Source organism: Dipodomys ordii, unplaced genomic scaffold, assembly GCF_000151885.1.
Source record: "Dipodomys ordii isolate 6190 unplaced genomic scaffold, Dord_2.0 Scaffold120, whole genome shotgun sequence".
Lineage (NCBI taxonomy): Eukaryota > Metazoa > Chordata > Mammalia > Rodentia > Heteromyidae > Dipodomys > Dipodomys ordii.
This window is the reverse complement of record NW_012267336.1, coordinates 2,101,180-2,107,256: the sequence shown is the minus strand read 5'-3', so window position 1 is coordinate 2,107,256 and position 6,077 is coordinate 2,101,180.

Genomic DNA, 6,077 nt, shown 5'->3' with positions numbered 1-6,077 from the left:
GGCAGAGCCGCCCGGGCAGTTCCGGAGCGGCCGCTGCCCAGGGGACCCCGGGGCCCAACGCAGAAATGGGGGAGGGGACGAAAGAGCATCTTCCTGGAACCCAGGCCGAGTCCCCGCCGGGGTGAGCCGGAGGCGCGTGCGGGGCCGGGCTGGCCCAGGGAAGGAGGGCTGTGTGGGATTTTCAGGGAAACTCACAGCTACTCAAGTGGATGTCCTTTAGACCATCCCCGTGCAAGCGTGTGCGTGTGTGCACGCGCGCGTGTGACCCTGGAGACGAGCAGGAGGCCTGGAAAGGGATATTTCTTGGGAAATATTTTCAGATACTCGCAGGAAGGCACCGGGGAGGGGCAGGATTCGGTGACAAAGTAGGATCTGAATTGATGGGCAGAAATCGAAAGAGAAAATAAGTAATGGAAAACTCCTGGAGCTTCCTCTCTGCATGGCATAGGCGGGCCTCACCCCAAGCACACACACACACACACACCAGCGGGAGTCCATGATGCCAACCGAGATACCAGGAGGCTGCACATGCAGGAGACCCCAACAGCCCAAGGACACATGGCCGGGGCTGGAACCCCAGGGGGATGGGCAGGGGCAGGTCACCCAGCTGAGCAGATCACATTTCCCTGGCAGCTGTCCAAAGGGCAGCTCCCTGCTGCACCTGTTCACTGCGACATTCGCTTTTATCAGTATTGACACAGCAGCAGGGCCAGCGAGTGGCATGGTGAGAGAGAGAGAGAGAGAGAGGGTGCAGAGCTACTGAGCTGAGGCCAGGCGGAAATGCTGAGGTCAGTTTTTTGCTTGTGTGTCAGCACATTCAATCCAGTTTCCCCAGGTCTGGAGTCTCTCGGGATCCTGGAATGGGCTTTGACGCAGGAGCAGGTCTTAAAGGCAGAATTACAAAGCCCAAAGCACCTTAAGATCCCTCAATGCCCAGTATCTCTGGCCAACAGATCTCCAGGTTACTTGCTACCCTTACCTGACACCGCATAGCATTTGTCAGGAACCCCCAGCAGAAAGGGAGTTCCTGCCTTTTACTGCCAAGTTTAGCATCAAGGATAGGATTGGCAGTCAGTCATGCTTCAGATCCAACCCTGGCTCTGCCCAGCTGTGTGATTTGGGGTAGGTGACTAACCACTCTGTGCTTGAATTCCTAACCTAGAAAAAGGAAAGTAGCCCACATTACTACAAGGATACAAAAGCTGATCCACACAAAGACCCAGGTTAATTCTTAGCACATGTCCAATTGTTTTCTCCCTTCCCTATCCACAGCTACTCTGGTTTCTTTAGAGGTTTTGGAGAACACGTAAAACAAAACAAAACAAGAAGCCAGGCAAAGCCGGGCGCTGGAGGCTCACGCCTGTAATCCTAGCTACTCAGGAGGCTCAGATCTGAGGATCAAGGTTCAAAGCCGGCCCAGGCAGGAGAGACCGTGAGACTCTGATCTCCAATAAACCACCAGAAAACTGGAAGTGGCGCTGTAGCTCAAGTGGTAGAGTGCTAGCCTTGAGCTGAAGAGCTGAGGGACAGTGCCCAGGCCCAGAGTTCAAGCCCCACAGCCGACAAAAAAAAAAAAAAGAAGGAGCCAGGCAAAGGTGGCTCCTGCCTATAATCCTTAGCTACTCAGGAAGCTGAGATCTGAATATCACAATGCCAAGTTAGCCAGCAGGAAAGTCCTTGAGATTTACATCTCCAATTAACAACCAAAAAGCTAGAAGTTGAGTTGTGGCTCACATAGAGCATCAACACCCTTGAGCACAAAGCCAAGAAGCAAGAGTCCTATGGACTGAGAATACGGCTTAGTGGTAGAGTGCTTGTCTAGCATGCATGAAGCTCTGGGTTTGATTCCTCAGTACTACATACATAGAAAAAGCCAGAAGTGGTGCTTGGCTCAAGTGGTAGAGTGCTAGCCTTGAGCAAAAGGAGCTCAGTGACAGCTCCCAGGCCCAGAGTTCAAGCCCCAGGACTGGCAATAAAGAAACAAAACCTTTAAAAAAAATGATCAGCTATAAGTACAGGTTCTAACCCCTGCTACCATCAGTCCTGTGCCTGCGGTAGGTTCTTTCTCGGGTAGCCTAGTTTCCTTCCCTGGGAGATGGGGAAACAGTGGCCATGAGAGTGTGGTGAGGGTCAAGTTCCTGAAACACCCAGAAAGTACCTGACCCGAAGAAAGTCCTCAGTGTTCTTAGCACTTGGGTGTGAGAAGCATGAGATCAGTGAGCAAGTGCTGTTTACCTCTGGAATCTCCCGGCTTCACACAAAGCCTAGCATTGGAGCTTGACACTAGTGGCTCAGGCCTGTAATCCTAGCTGCTCACGAGGCTGAGATCTGAGGATTGAGTTGGAAGCCAGAGACTTGTCCAATTAACCAGCAAAGAGCCGGAAGTGGAGGTGTGGCTGGAGCGATGGAGCACCAGCTCTGAGCAGAAAAAGAAAGACTGCTAACCCAGTAGTGGCACCACACACACACACACACACACACACAGAGCCTAACATTTGGCTGGATTACGATAATGTCTGGTGAATGAAGTTAAAATCCACTTGGGAAATGGAAGACTTCCAGAGACAGCAGAGGGTTAAAAGCCATTCTGCGGGTCCCCAAGTCCCAGAAGCAGACAGTCCCTTTGATCCCTTACTTTCATCTGTGCAGGATGCTTTCAGCAGAGGAAAACGGGAAGTATTTCTGATAGCCACTTGCGCTGCTGTTGTTGTTTTTTTTTTAATGATGGGAGGTGAGAGAGAGGATGGTCCTCTGGGTCACATTTTGCCAGGAAATCGGCCTCCTCCCTTTGAAAGGTTGGGGCTGCTGAGGGGACAAATAGCTTCTTGTTTGATGCAGAGAGAAAGATGTGGTCCACCGACAGGAAGGCTGACACGCTCCTTAGTGGATCGTATTACTGTCACAGCACTAGGTGTTTTCAGAGTATTCACTTATTGAATCATTCATTCATTCATTCATTCACCAGTGTTGATGAAGCTTTTGCCCCTGGAATGCTCTCTGTGGTTTTGGCTCAGTGGCTAGTGTTCAGGGCGTCCACAGACACAAAAGACAAAGGACGAGGGAGAAGGTAGATGAGCACCAAAAAAGTAAGAACCTGCTAAAGAGAGCCTGGCAGGCTGGGAAGGTGGCTCAGTGGTAGAGCACTTGTCTTGCAAGCATGAGGCCCTGGGTTCGATTCCTCAGCACCACATAAGAAAAAAGAAAAAAGCCGGAAGTGGCGCTGCTGTGGCTCAAGTGGTAGAGCGCTAGCCTTGAGCTGAAGAGCTGAGGGACAGCGCCCAGACCCAGAGTTCAGGCCCCACAACCGGACCCAAAAACAAAACAAAACAAATAAAGAGAGGCTGGCACCAGTGGCTCACATCTGTAACACTTTCTACTTAGGACACTGAGATCTGTGGATTGCTGTTCAAAGCCAGCACAGGCTGGCTTTGTGATCACCAATTAACCAGAAAAAAAAGAAAGAAAAGAAAGCCAGAACTAGAGCTGTGGCTCAAGTGATAGAGTGCTAACCTTGAACAAAAGCAGCTCAGGAACAGTGCCCTGAATTCAAGCCCCAGAACTGTGTGTGTGTGTGTGTGTGTGTGTGTGTGTGTGTGTGTGTGTGTGTGTGTATTTCCATAATCTGCTTGGCATGATGGCATATGCCTGTAATCCCAGCACTCTGGAGGCTGAGGCAGGACTTTGAAGCATGTCTCAAAGGGGAGAAAGAAAAGGATCTATAATGTGTCACTGTTGTCCTAAAGCAAATCCCTTTGGGGTTATCAGGAAAGCAGCTGAGACGCTATCTAATCTGGCCTTCCTGTTATAAATGAGGAAATCGGGGTGCACTCTGCCTTGTTCAGGGTGTTCTCAGATATCACGAGGTAGTGTGGAAGCTGGAACCCCAGGTGGAACAGCACCCTTTGACCTCTCAACCCTGTCCTACTTGTGGAGTCAGTGCTCAACTGGTCTTGGGGGGAGCCTATGGAATTTACCTCTTACCCTGGCTTCCCAATACACACAAGAGGACCAGGCCTCTTTGTTACATTGCTGGGATGAACCCAGGGTGCCAGGTGCTTGCTAAAAGCATGCTTTGCCAGCAAGCTCTATCCCAGACCCAAGCCTCCTTGGCCTGAGCCAAGAGTAGGGGTCCACTAAACTGCTAGTCTCCCTAATTTTAGTTTGTAGTGTGTGTGTGTGTGTGTGTGTAGGTGTAGGTGTCTATCCTGGGGCTTGAACTCAGGGTCTGGGCACTGTCTCTGACCTTTTGTGCTCAATGCTAGTGCTCTACCACTGGAATCACAGCTTCAATTCTGGCTTTTTGGGGGTATTTTAGTGGAGAGAGAAAGAATCTCTCGGACTTTCCTGCTCATGATCCTCGGATTTCAGCCTCCTAAGTAGCTAGGATTACAGACATGAGCCAGTGCTCAGTCTTAGGTATTTGTTTTTCTTTTTCTTTTTGTTTGTTTGGTTTTGTTCGTTGTGGAGCTTGAACTCTAGGCCTGGGCGCTGTCCCTGAGTTCTTTAGTTCAAGGCTAGCGCTCTACTACTTGAGCACAGTGCCACTTCTGGTTTTCTGGTGGTTAATTAGAGCTAAGAATCTCATGGCCTTTCCTGCCCAAGCCGGCTTTGAACTGTGATCCACAGATCTCAGCCTCCTGAGTAGTTTGGATTGCAGGTGTAAGCCACCAGTGCCTGGCTGGGGTTTGTTTGTGTTTGTTTTTCTTTGCCAGTTCTGGGGCTTGACTAGAGATAATAAGAGTCTCTTGGACTTTCTGTCCAGGCTGGCTTTGAACCTCAATCCTCAGATCTCAGCCTTCTAAGTAATTAGGATTACAGGCATGAGCCACTGGCTCAGTCTTAGTTTTTATTTTTTTGTTTTTGCCAGTCCTGGAGCCTGAACTCTGGGCCTGGACGCTGTCCCTCAGCTCTTCAGCTCAAGGTTAGCGCTCTACCACTTGAGCTACAGCACCACTTCCAGCTTTTTCTGCTTATGTGGTGCTGAGAAATCGAACCCAGGGCCTCATGCATGCAAGGCAAACACTCTACCACTGAGCCACCTTCCCAGCCCAAGTCTTAGGGATTTTTTTGTTGTTTTTTTTGCCAATTCTGGGACTTGAACTCTGGATGCTGTCCCCTAGCTTCTTTTGCATTCTACCACTGGAGCTATAGTGCCACTTCTGGCTTTTTCTGTGATTAATTGGAGATAAAATAAGAGTTTCACAGACTTTACTGCCCCGGCTTGGTTTGTACTGTGATCCTCAGATCTCAGCCTCCTGAATAGCTAGGATTATAGGCGAGAGCCACCAGCGCCTGGCTTAAAGGTAATTGTTAATTGTTAGCTTGCTTGAGGCTCACAGGCTCACCCCATCTCTCACCCCCACCTCTCACCCCCACTTGCAAAGACAGAAATGAAAGTCCAGGCAATCAAACAAAGATTTCCAGTAATACAGAAGTGAAACTAAACAGGGAAGAGTTGCCCTTCCCCCTCCCCTCCCCAGATGTGGCCTCAGGGCAGCCAGTGCTCCCGGCCGGCCTCAGTTCTCTTCATGTGAAATGGGGGTTTGTCAGGAGGCTCTCCCGAGGTGCTGGGCTAAGGAAATAAAGCTGTATTATCACAGAGCCAGAGAGAAGGAGGCAGATGGGGTTATTGAAGAGGGGAAGCCTTCTGCTAGATTCCACTTTGAGGGCCAGGAGCTGACAATGGCTTATACTGCTGTCATCCTAGCTACGAGGAGGTAAAGATCTGGAGGAGTGCAGTCGGAGGCCAGTTCAGGGCAGAACAGTTCATGAGACCCTATCTCAAAAAGAACTAGCCAGAAAGCACAGCTAAAGTGGCAGAGCCCCAGCCTTGAAAGCATGAGGCCCTGAGTCCAGGCTCAGTGGATGGATGGATGGATGGATGGATGGATTCTACTTTGGGTTGTGGTTTAGAGGCTTTGGAGTAGCGGTAGGAGGAGATGGCAGGGACCGAGGTCCTGTGTAAGCTAAACACTGTGTGGTGATAGAGCACTTGCCTAGTGACAATAGGTACATTGTATTTATTGGGGAGTCACTATCACCTGGTTCATCTTAAAGATGAAGCCCAGGAGCTGGGC